This window comes from Neovison vison, chromosome 2 (assembly GCF_020171115.1).
Source record: "Neovison vison isolate M4711 chromosome 2, ASM_NN_V1, whole genome shotgun sequence".
NCBI lineage: Eukaryota > Metazoa > Chordata > Mammalia > Carnivora > Mustelidae > Neogale > Neogale vison.
In genome coordinates, this window is record NC_058092.1 from 193,083,688 (window position 1) to 193,096,575 (window position 12,888).

A 12,888-nucleotide genomic window follows, 5' to 3' on the forward strand; every position below is an offset into this window, starting at 1 on the left:
CCACTGCTCCCTCTCACAGCCTCCTTGGCCATCAAGGGCTCCTCAGAGGCGTCTTCTCTATACTCACCTGATGGGGAGCTTTCCCTGCACCGGGAGCTCCTGGTGGGCAGGGCCCACATCCTGTGGTCTGAGCCTGCATCCCAGATCCTGACCATAGGTGGGCACACAGCAGGCTCGGCACAAACACTTGTGGATTCGATGACAGAAGAGCTGAATGAAGTGGTCGGAGTCACCCAAGCATAGAACAGGGAGTTGGGAGGCTCCCTGGAAATGTCTAACTCCTCATTTTCCAGATAAGAAAACAGGTCCAGATTGGGAGAAAGTTTTCATCATATCACCAATAGCCTTATAAAGTCAAGTTCAAGAATGTATCTCAAGCTCATGATCCCAGTCCAGTGATCTGAACCTAGAGAGGTCTCGAACCGGGCAACAGGATTGTGATTTCAGCAGAGACTGGCTACGGTGAGGTAGGAGTCGTTATTGGCCGTCGGCCTCTTCTGTACCAGTTAGCTGTTGAGACATAACAAGTTACCCCAAAACACAAGAGCTGAGAACAAATAAGCATTTATTGTTTATTCATAATTTTTTGAGTCAACTAGGTAGTTCTTCTGGGATGAGCCAGGCTCAGATGATCTGAGCTGAGCTTCCTCATGTGTCCCCGCACAATGGTCTGGTCTCCTGGGTGCTGGCTTATCCTCGATAGACTTGCCCGAGACATTTCCTCTCTGCTCAGAAGGTCTCTTGTTCTCCAGCAGCCTGGCCAGACTGCCGGGTTTCTCTGGATAAGTTGTGTGCTGGCCTTGCTCCTGGAGTCTTCCCTCCCTTATCTGAGCTGATCCCAGGTTTGTCTGAGGACTCCCCTGGGCAGAATGGATCTTTTCTGTTGTAATTAACGTCATCAGACCCTGACCTGCCTTTGCTTCACTTCTGCCTGCCTCCTGGGAGCTCGGCCAGCCTCCACCTTGGCCTGTGTCTCCCTTTGCATTGTGAACTAGCTCCTTGCTTCCTGGCCAGCCTCCATGTGTTCTCAATTCCATCCGGATGGAGAGCTGCCCTCCATTTTCATGATGGGCCCTCTAGACTGTGCCTTTCTTACGGGCTAATGGGGAGGCCCTCACCGGCAAGTTGTGGGCATGGCTCCAGCTCCAGAAAAGGCATGCAGACATCATACAGGGGTGAGCAAGGCCACATGCACCTTCATCCCCATCTGCAGGAGCCTGAAACATTTGTGAGCTATGGAGTGTAGGTGGTAGCTATACTATAGGTGGGAGAACTGAAATGTAGTATTGTTCAGGGACTGTCCAAGGTCATAAAGGTCACAGAGACACTACCCAGCTCATGCAGGTATGTCTTCACTGGTCTGCCTGTTTCACTCTGGCTCCTCTACAGTATATCCTTCACACAGCATCCTGAGACTATTTTAAATATAAACCAGATCCTGCCAGTCCCTTGCTTAATACCTTTATATTTACAATGAATTTCAAACTCTATGCTGGGACCTGTAAGGCCCTAGATGATGGGTCCTGCTTCCTGTTCCAGCCTCATACCACCATTCTCCTCTTGTTCATCTTGCTTCCACAGCTCTGGCTTTTTTCCTCTTCCTCAAACAAGCCATTTTCTTTTCTACCCTGGGCCCTTTGCACTTGCTTTTGATCTGCTTGGTATTGCTCTTTTCCTAGCTTTTTGCATGGACGATGCATTCTTATTTCTCCTCAAATACCCCTTCCCAGGGAGCCCTTTCCTGAATCCTTACCTGAAGCAGCCTTTGCCAGTTTTTCTCAACTCACTATGCTCATCTCTTTAAGAGTGCTCACCCAGTTGATACTTATCTTGTTATTTGCTTTTGTTTGTTCTCCTACCTGAATGTAAGCCTGTGAAACTAAGGACATTGTTCATTTTCTCTGAATGCCTAAAGAATGGATGACGGTGGGAATGAAGTACTGGGTTCGATCCAGTCTTCCCAGTCCCAAAGAATAGCCATCGCTTCTCCACCCTGGACCCTGGTGGGTCTGGTAGGTGTGTGGGTCTCCTGAGGGTCTGATGAGTGAGGGTAAGGGGGAGCTGTCCGCTTATTACCTTCCTCCTCCCTTACCCCACCTTCTCCAGGCCTCCACATATCCTACAGGATGAAGAGGTTCCTTAAGACCAGAAAGAAAAGAGTCAACGTTCATGGGTTACTGAGCCACACAACCACAAAACCGACCCTGGGGGATTCCTTGCTTCTCACTTCTGTCCCAGTTACATGGCTTCCTTTGAATTGCTGCTTTCCTTTTCGTTCATCCATTAGAAGCAGGGAAAAACATTAGTGGCGTTTCGGGCGCCTGCGCAGTGCGGCTCTGAAGCTCTGTGGGGCGGGGACCCCGGGGGTTCCGAGGTGCTTGCGGCACCAGTGGCGAAGGCACCACAGAGGTGCTCAAATTCATCTCTAGCTTTCTTTTCTATCCTGATGAAAAAAAAATGTAATTTTTATGTTGTCACAGAACAAACAGAACCATGATTTAAGTCTCATAATTTATGTAACTGATTTCATGTTCTCTTGACAGTTCTATCGTAAAACATGCGGGAAAGCTGCTAATACGCAGACTGGAGCTATTTAGTGACAAAATTTTTATTGATCTGTGACAGAATGAAAGAAAAAAGGCTCATGGACGGCGGGTGGACAAACTTCTTCGCTTGGAAAGGACTGTTGTATTCTAAGATGATATCCTTTCCTCAACTGTAGTGTGAAAATGTTCTATCTTTTATGAATTGGTGGTGATAGTAAGCGGTAGTTATTTTTAGGTATTGCCTTGGCTCGGAAAAGCAAAAAGCTAGCAGCCCCGTGTTGGTTTCTAAACTTTTGAGAGTAACTTTTCTTCATACCGAAAACCCCCAATTCTGGAAGTACTGGTACAGTGCATCCTCTCCCCCTGTGGGGGCATTCCCTGATGGCATCCTTGAATGCCCCCCCACCTCACCCCGCCAAGTCTTTCCAGAGACAGAGCTACTGCCCATACTGCCTACAGGCAGCCTGCACCCTTTTAACTGTGAGGGTATCTTTGCCAAGGTTGGCTGGGGGCTCTGTTCTCAATAGCTCTTGGTTGGACCTGTCAGCTCTTGGTTTGGCTCTGTTCCCCAAATCTCCCATGCCACCACCCCCCACCCCTGCTGGTCCCCAGGACCAGCAGGCTAGCCCAGGCATGCTCTTCCCAGGAATCAGAGAGCCAGTGACATCCTAGGCTTATGAATATAGTCTTTGAAGCAGGACACTGTCAACTTTCACCTCAGAATATCGGCCACAATATGTCACAGAGTTTGAGGGTGGGAAAGTATATTCTGCTCCTTTTCTGTGAGGAACTGTGAAGCTGTGTGTTGAAGGGTGTGAAGACAAGGAGGGAAGGAGAATTTGAGCTGATAATGTAATCGATTACAACCCCAATATACATCTTTTCTTTCCTGGGTAAAACATTCCTTGTTATTTTGGCTGGATTTTTAAACATTTAAAAAATATATTTTATTTATTTATTTGAGAGAGAGAGAAAGACAGCACACATGAGAGAGGGGAGGGGAGGGACAAGGGGAGAGAGAGAGAATCTCAAGCAGACCCCACACAGAGAATGGAGCCCGATGTGGGGCTCGATCTCATGAAGCTGAGATCATGACCTGAGCCGACATCAAGAGTTGGGTGCTTAACCAGCTGAGTCACCCAGGCACCCCGTTATAGCTGGGTTTTAGGTGGAGGTTGGAAGTGACCACTGTGGGGGCACCTGGGTGGCTCAGTCATTAAGCGTCTGCCTTCGTCAGGTCGTGATCCTAGGGTCCTGAGATCGATACCAGCATGGGATTTCCTACTCAGTGGGGAGACTGCTTCTCCCTCTCCCTTTACTGGCTATTCTGCCTGATTGTTAGCTCTCTCTCTCTTTCTTGCTCTCTCTCCCTCTCTCTGCCAAATAAATAAATAAATACATCTTTAAAAAAATGACCACTGTGACTCCTACCTAGTTCTTTCCCTTCCCTCAAACACATTTGGATGCGTTGTATGCTCCAAAGGGTAATGTGGATGAGGGATCTGAAGACATGGGACCCACTCTAGAACCTAGCAGCTCTGTGACTTTGGTGTGTCCTTTAAATCCACATCTATGAAATTGGGATTTTAACATCAATTTCATAGGACTTATGAAGATCAAGCCAGCAAGTGTGCTTTGTCCACCCTAATGAGCCATGTTGGTGTGAGGGCTGATGTCTCTTGGAGCTCTGAGGTGGGCCACCAGAGACCCTACCCACTCTGGGAAGCAGAGTGCCAGGATGGAGAGGAGGGGAAGGAGAACTTGTTTCCTGCTGGGACCAAGGAGTTCTCTAGTCTCCTCTGTTAAAAAGAGAAAGTGGTAAAGTTATTCCTCCTTTCGTCTTTGTTCATTGTCATGTTCTAGGGGTTATAAGAGAGCCTTCTTGTGCTGCAAAAATACTCCTGAGAAAAGCTAGTACATAGGAGCTTGGCTTTGGGGGGAAAAATCTATTTTTGGACTTCAACATGTATCTAAAATTATTAAGAGCATCCTCTGTCTGAACATTGGCTCAGTCGGACCCCATTTCTCTTCCTGTGCTTTGCTTGTAGAAAAACAGTCATAATGTGATCCATGGTTTATTGTTTTGGCAATGACCCACTGGCTGACTCACAGCTTGCCCTTGGGGCTTGGTGGGGAATGATGCTAGGCAGTGGCTGATGTAGCTGGTGTTGAAAAGCTCTTCCCACAGGTCCCTGTTCAGGTCCTGGGAGTGGATCTTGAAGATGGCCTCACCTGCATTCAGGTGGGGTTTTATCGTATAAGGACAAAGTGGGGGCATCCCCGGGGAGGAGGTACTCCCCCCCAATCTAGACAGCATAGTCTGCAGGGAGCTCAACAGTAGGGGGTGCATGCAAAGCTTTCCATGCAAAGCTTGAGCTCCCACTCGCAATGGTCACTGCTTCTTACCTTTCCACACTGTGACTTCAGAGCATAATTAGAAGACAGGAATGTTGAAGGTCCTAGTGCTTCAAGGTTCAAGAATGGGCCCCAACCTTCAGCCTTCTTGTTCAGCTTGCTCTTGGTTACAACGCATCTCAACATGTTTGAGGGAAGGGAAGGAAACAGGGGTCATTGTGGTCATTTTTAGTGACTACCCAGGGGAATGTTTGTCTTGGAAAAGTCTTGGTGTGGGATGAACGGGAGAGCACAGCCACCACTTCTCCATCTCTGAAGTTCTGTCTTGAGAAGAGGAGATTACTGGAGAGGACAGAACCAGAGCTGGGGGCTAGGACTTACAAAGAGAGACATTTCACTTCAAGAGAAGAAAGCTATTTGGTGGCTACAGCTAATTATTGGGCAGTGTGGATGTCTAGAGGGCTCACTGCATGGGGGGGGGATGGGGACCTTTAAGCTCTCTTTTCTTGGCGCCCAGGATACAGTGTGATTCTGAGCAGATGTTCTGCTGACATCACTCCAGGACCACGGTCTCTGCTCCTGCAGAACCTCTAGAGTCTTCTCTGGTGCTCTGGTGCATTGAAAACTATGTCCAGGGCACGGGGCTGGCCACAAGGGGGCGCCTGGGAGTCTATGGGCTGAGAAGGAAAGGTATCCTTTCCTGATGACTGTGGGCTTCTTCACCTTGCTCATTTCTCTGTTGTTGGTGGTGTTTCTGCTGTAGAAGCTGAGGTACCGGCAGTGGGGACCCCCTGTGGATGGCCCTTCTGGGAGTCCTGCAGGTGAAAGGCAGACTCACCGGGCAGTCCTGCAGGGAGGCAGTTCCTTGTGGAGTGGGAAGGATGGTGTCCAGAAGTAGAGGCTGGGTGGGACTGGAGTCTAGACTCAGCTCCTCCAGCTCCGTGCTCTGGAGGCCCCTCTCTTCTCTGAGCTGTACAGAGCAAGGGGCTTCGATTGGCTGACTGGTGCTGGCCGTAGACAGTCGTCCTGGCATGACGTTGCTGTGTAGTCTTGTGTGTTTGTGTGGTGGTGTAGACGTACAGGCTGGCTTGATGGGCATTCCCTCACGGGAAGTCTCAACTGCTCCTGACCCAGTCATGGTTCACTTTTTACAGGCGACCATCCTGAGGCCCAGAGGGCTTGAGAAACCAACCCCTGTCACCCAGCCGTAAGCATAGCAGCAGGAACGAGATGCAAGGCTTCTGGATCCTGGCCTTTTCTACTTCATTTTGGTGGTTCCTTGAATATACTTCTACCCAGGGAGGGAGAATGGGGCACAGACGTCTTCCCTCTGGATTCACTGTCCCTTACTGTATATTCATTTGAACCAGTTCTTCTTCTTCTTTTTTTTTTTTTTTAAGATATTATTTATTTGAGGGGCACCTGGGTGGCTCAGTGAGTTAAGCCTCTGCCTTCAGCTCAGGTCATGGTCTCAGGGTCCTGGGACCAAGCCCTGCACTGGGCTCTCTGCTCAGCAGGGAGCCTGCTTCCCGCTCTCTCTGCCTGCCTCTCTGCCTATTTGTGATCTCTCTCTGTCAAATAAATAAATAATATCTTTTAAAAAAAGATATTATTTATTTGAGAGATGGAGCGAATGAGAGGGAGAGGGAGAGAGAGAATTTAAAGCAGACTCTGCACTGAGCACAGCGTGAAGCAGAGCTTGACCCCCACAACTGTGAGATCAAACCAGGAGTCGGATGCTTAACCGACTGAGCCACCCAGGTGCCCCTCAGTTGAACCTCTTTTAGATGCAGTCTGAATTCTTCATTTTAAATCTCACCCTTGCTCATTCTGTGACCTTGTGGAGTGGAGCTGCCACTGGTCTCATGGCCCAGCTAGAGGGGAAATCTGGGAATACCCAGTTTGACCTTTGGGATTACTCTCAGAAGCTAGCATTTCTGGGGCTGAGATAAAGAGAATGAGCCAGCTTGGGCCCCATCCTTGGTGTCCAAGATCAGCAGGAGGATAGGGAACCATGGCGAGGCTTTGGAAACTGTTGCAAGGTGGGAACCAGCATGGAGGACCCTGGGCAACAAGGACCCAGGCACTAAATCCTTGCTAAGCAAGGAAGAGCTGCGGAGAAAGTAGTCATACCCACTTTGCAGTTGGGTTGTGAGGATTAAATGCATAATATCTATAAAGTGGTCAGAACATTCCAGACATACAATAAATGCTCCCATTTATCATATGGAATAAATAAACATGGTAGCCTTTGGAGATGCACATCAGGATTTGAATATGTAAATGGTGGCTTCCCACCCGGAGGCTAGGCCACTGCTGTCACTTGGAAGTAAAGGAAAAGGTGACATCAAATGATTGCATAAAAGAAAGATGATACTTTTTTAACCTTATTTAAAAAGCACAAGTCTGAATTTTCTTACATTATGCCTACGATCCCCATCTTGAAATGTGTTTTGAAAGCTTTGAGGGTGATACAGGGTCATTGGGAAGGATGACTGGCATGTTTCAGACCCATCATGACACGTCAGATTGCCGAGTTTCCTCTCCCGAGCACAGTGTGGAGTGGAAATTTTCCACCAACTCGGATCCCAAATGCAAAAATTTCTAAAGAGAAGAAAAAGTAGGTCAGTTGACCTACTTTCCTCTTAAGTTCTTGCTTAAGCTGTTCCAGCTAAGAAATAAAGGAATCTTTTTTCTCCTTTTAAAAAAAAAATTGTGCACTGGCTGTAAAGTCTCAAAAAAGGATTACAAAAGAACAGCAACATTATTTTTTGCTTCAGGAAAGCATAGATCGTAATGGTGTTTTCATGATCTTAACTCTTTCCTTTCGGCTGTCTGTAGCTCTGTGCCTCTGAATTCAGTCTGTTGTGTCTTATCCACCTAGCACTTTTGTTTTGGTTGTTTGCTGAGATCTTTGTCTTCTGATCCACACGTGGGGGCATGAGAAGGGCTTGGGCCTTCTAGCTGAATTTGAGTGAAGTGAAATTTCCTTTCCTGTTGGATTAAAAAGAAAAACAGAGTAACCGCAAACCGTGATGTTTACTGATCCGATGTAATTGATTTAATATTCTTCTGACATCCCCATCGTATTTCTGGTGGTGACAAAAGATTCCTCCTATCTTCCTAACTCTGGGAGGTTTCTATCATAGGTTAGAGCCTTCTTCAAATCCAGCAAGCTATTTTGGGGTTTTCTTTGCTCCAGGCTCTATAGTCTAGTTTCCCACCTGTTCCCAGCCCCAAGCCCATCCCAGCCCTGGTACCCAAGAGCCCCAGCTCCTGCCAGAGCCATTGGCCTTCCAGTTTCCTGAGGGCAGGCACAGGGCTGAGTGGGAACATATGGTGGGGGGTCGGGCGGGGCACAGCTGCTGTGCTCAGACTACTGACATCCCCCAACCTGTGAGAGGCCTCAAGGTCAGGACATGGAGCACAAGGTAAAAATCACAAGGGCTGTCTTTGGCACAGTCTGATGAACTTTTTGGCGGTCATTTGTCCTGAGATGGAATAAGTTACCTCCAGGAGTCCTGAGCTACTGCTGGGGTTTGTAAACAGAAGCCAGACAGCCCTTCAGTCAAAACAGTGAGAGCATGCATGGTCCCATCTGATGGCGATTAGGTCAGACCGTGTGACTCTTCTCCCCTCACCTTCCCACATGGGCTGTTCTCTCTCTACTTATCTGAGAAACCAATATGGTGGCTTTGACATTTGCTAGAGAATAAAGTCTAGTCACTATAGTAGTTGAGAAGCCTTTCTGGAAATGAAGACTCATTAATATTTATGCGTAATTTTTAACAGTTTATCAGACTCAAATTACCTTCTGCTCCGTAATTAAGTTCTTTATAGATTTACATGCCAGAGCATTTGCTTACAGGTTTCATTTCAAACAATGATGCCACTGTTGGGTGTTGTGATTCACGCTGCGTCTCACCAGCCCTCAGAGGTGCACAGGGCAGGAGGGTGTCGGCTCCCCATGGGACAGTCTAGAAATGCTTCCCAGAGGGGAACAACATGGCTTTCATATGTAATTAATGTAGTGTCCTCCTGTAATTGGCCCCAATACACCGCCCTCTGCAGGCAGTGGGGCATTACCAACACTGGTGCAGTCAAGTTGCAAGCTTCTGCCTACAAAGAAAGTGGAATTCCTTTACTTTTCTATATTTCTCCCTGTCACGAAGTTACCACCTCCACTCCCCTTTTTCCTTTCTGGTAGTAGGGGAAAAAAAAAATAAACTCTAGACCATTTTGTTTAACTTCGTCCTATTCAGTGGAGTCGTCTTTTTCAGGAAACTGGGTCTTTAGGATTTTCTCCCCTTTCTGCTTCTCTCCAAGAGGGCATTGGAGAATTTGGGGCCTCTCTCCAGGGTGAGGAGGCTGTTGGGGACAGGGTTGCCGTGCAGATGTTCAGCCTTTGTCTTGCATGAGATTAGGTGGCTGAGGGAAAAGAGAGGCTATCCCTGGGTCTCTGCTGCCAAGCCCTGTACCGTGTATGGGGCTGCATCCATCTGGAGGTTCATGGAAGCACCGCCTGGATCACTGACATCCCTGGAAAGGGGGCACTTAACCTTGTACTGGCCCTCAGGGGTGCAGTGTTTGCTCTCCATGGGATGTGGTTGGTCGACCTCCCCTGTGGGGTCATGCTGGCTTTTGTTTTAACAGATAATTTATGAAATTTTTACTTGGTGCTGGCTATGCCAAGGAAACATTTCCTTGACTCCTCCTCCCACTGTCTGGAAGAGGTAGACATACGGGTAGTTAGGGAGGGACACAGTGTTTAGAGTAGGCCAGACACTTGCTCACATTTAGTGACCTATTTAATCCTTACATCATTGCTGTGTGCTTCCTGTTACCATTAGCTCCATTTCACAGACAAGTAAGCTGAGGTACAGAGAATTGAGGCCACTTTCCTGAGGCTCACTGTTAGTAAGTGGGGGCCGTGGGGCTCAAACCCTGGCAGTCCGGTGGACTGTAGAGTCCACATTCCTATCTGTAATGCAGAACAGCTTTGTCGCCATCTCACAGGTGAGGGACTGTATTATGTAACTGCTCTCGGGGGCACCTGGGACTAAGGGGCATAAAACTGGGAATTGTCATTGTTGGGAATTGTCAAATTACTTGGGCAGGGGCATGAGGAGGCAGGCTCCCCATGTAAGGCATTTCTGTAATTAACTTATTGATGATTAATATTAAGCTTCTGTTGTGTTAGATACTGGGCTAAGTACAGGACATTTGGTGGTGAGTTCAACTGACAGCTTCCCTGCCATCATGGAACTTATATTCATTTGCAAATAACAGGAAAAAAAAAACCCTGCTATAATCAAGAAGAGAATTTATTTTTTCATATGACATTTATTTTTCATATGAAAAAATTTATTTTTTCAGTCGAAAAATCCAAAGGTATGGCTACCTTCAGGCTTTGCTTGATCCAGGGAACTTAAGGTTTCAGCATCTGGGTTTTCTCCATCTCTCAGCTCTGTTGCTCTACATGTTGATTTCATGCCTAAGTGATGTATCAGCTTTTGGTTGCCATGTCCCTTTTTGCTTAGGTTGAAGTCCAGCAGACAGAGGACATGTTTTTTTCTCAACACTCCCAATCCTACTAGTCCCCACTAGTTGTTTTCTGGGTCTGGTTGGGTCATGTGATCACTTCTGAACCAGTCACTCTGGCCAGAAGCACAAGACCTCTCTCTGGTCTAGGTGTGAGTCTCATGACCATCCATGGGGCAGAACAGAATCCGTCCCATTGTATCAGCATAGACGTGAAAGGCGTGGCTTTCTAAAAGAAAGTCGGCATTCCCTTGGCAGGAGGGGGGCAGCTGGTCTGGAGAGGGCAGGACCAAGGGATGTCTACCACACAGAGGACAAGACCCGTCCTTTGTCCTAGTGAAACTGTCAGTCCAGTCAGCAAGGTGGGCCTGAAACGAACAATCAACTTATACTTTAAGTTGAATCTAAGGCTACGCAGGATCCTTGGGTAGCCAGTTTCAGAAGTCGTTCTGCTACATGGTTGCAATCCTCTGTCCCAACTGTGGTGCTAGTGATTTGAACTAGGCATGTCAGCTTGGAGCAGGCAGTTGTGGGCATGGGATATTGCCCCAGGTGCATGGCTATATCTGGAATCTAGAATCTTGTCCAGTGAAGCCCTTGTCTCAGCAGTTAGCTATGGTTAAATTTCATTTGGAGTTATAAAAAATGAAGGCATGTGGACTTACTCATCACAATCTCTGTGGCTTTAAGATGCTTTAAGAAACCGTTGAGAATGAAGAGCTTAATAATTCCAGCCTCTTTAATGATATCGTCTGGAAAGTATGGCAGTAAGAAAGGAAAGTCACAAAAATGAATGAGAAATAGCTAACCGGTTGATGGGGGAGTTGTTGGCCGGTGAGGCGTAGCTACCGTGAGAGCTGCAGGAAATATGCCCATCAGGTGAATTGAGACTCATAAAAAGTAAAATGTCGTGTCTGGCCCTCCTGCGTTTCGTTCTTTTCAGAGAGAAGCCCTAACAGAGAAATAAAAGGAGCTCGTTTGGTTACTCAGGTTAATTTCCGAGCCACTGATTTAGGGGATTGGTCTGGTGGTGGAAGAGAGGCTGGGAACCGAATCCAGGATTTGTTAACGTAGGGATTTATCGGTCCCATACAGCCTAGCATCTTTTAGAGGTGTGTTTGAAGTGCCTTTCCTGTCCTGGGGCTGCCACCAGTTAGCACTGGTGGAATCAATATTTTGGTAGCAACTTGAAATTGTTGGTGTTTGAGAGCATCTACATGGGATGGAGGGAGATGATTAGGTGAGGCTTAGTGAAGGCGGCACGAGAAGAAGGGAGTCAGGAGTTGCTAGCCTCACCTCGCAAGGGTGCTGGTTGCCTGTGATATTAATGTGCGGGTATTGGACCAGTGAGAGCAAGCCTAGACTTCTTGGCTATGCTGACCATCTCCTCTTCTGCACTTCCTGCTTCTTACCCTCCTGCTGTGCAATCTGGGATGGGTTCGGGGGGAAGGAGGGCAGATGCCCCTGAAGGCTTCTGTCCCCAGATCTTGTGCATAGAATTTTATGCAGAGGCCCAGCAGAGGGCGCTGTAGTAGGTTGACTTGCCTCTTGTGGTTCAGCACTCAGAGGAACCTTGGACTATTTTGTTACCACTTTTTTTTTTTTTTTCCAATTTATTTATTTTCAGAAAAACAGTATTCATTATTTTTTCACCACACCCAGTGCTCCATGCAATCCGTGCCCTCTATAATACCCACTACCTGGTACCCCGACCTCCCACCCCCCCGCCACTTCAAACCCCTCAGATTGTTTTTCAGAGTCCATAGTCTCTCGTGGTTCACCTCCCCTTCCAATTTCCCCCAACTCCCTTCTCCTCTCTAACACCCCCTGTCCTCCATGCTATTTGTTATGCTCCACAAATAAGTGAAACCATATGATAATTGACTCTCTCTGCTGGACTTATTTCACTCAGCATCATCTGTTACCACTTTTGTCGTTCTTACGAGTTAGAGATTTTTCGGGTCTGTCTGCATGGCAGCGGTTCTCAACTTGCCAGGGATGATTGTGCTCCGTGGGGCAGTTCACAGTGTCTGGAGACATATTTGGTTGTCTTTACATCTCCATCAAACTTTTGAATTGTTGCTAGAAAGATAGTTATACAAGTATAATTTCTTGCTTTCCTGTTTTTATAGGTGATCTTACCCTGTATGGATCTTTGTGTCCTGCTAATGCCTAAAAAAGAACCCTCAAAAATTTCAATTCCTTTGGTTTTAAGAGTCTCTTTCGTTTAACTCAGTTATATTCTAGCAAACATCCAGTTTTTCCAACACCACTCCCCTTCCCCAATGGCATCTGAGTGTAGGGGGAGCTCATAGCTTGGGAAGAAGCCTAAGAAAGGTCCTGGTTGGTCCCTCATCACTAGGCCTTCTTCTCTGTTTTTACGAATCCAATGGTCTGCTGCTTCTGGAATCATTTGTTAGTGTTGGACACTGAATATAGCTGGGGT

General features: G+C 47.3%; 1 protein-coding gene across 2 annotated transcripts in view; it reads left to right on the forward strand.

Moving 5' to 3' along the window:
- SH2D4B (SH2 domain containing 4B) overlaps nucleotides 1-12,888 on the forward strand; it is an 88,654-nt gene that overhangs the window by 61,312 nt on the left and 14,454 nt on the right. The window lies entirely within an intron of this gene.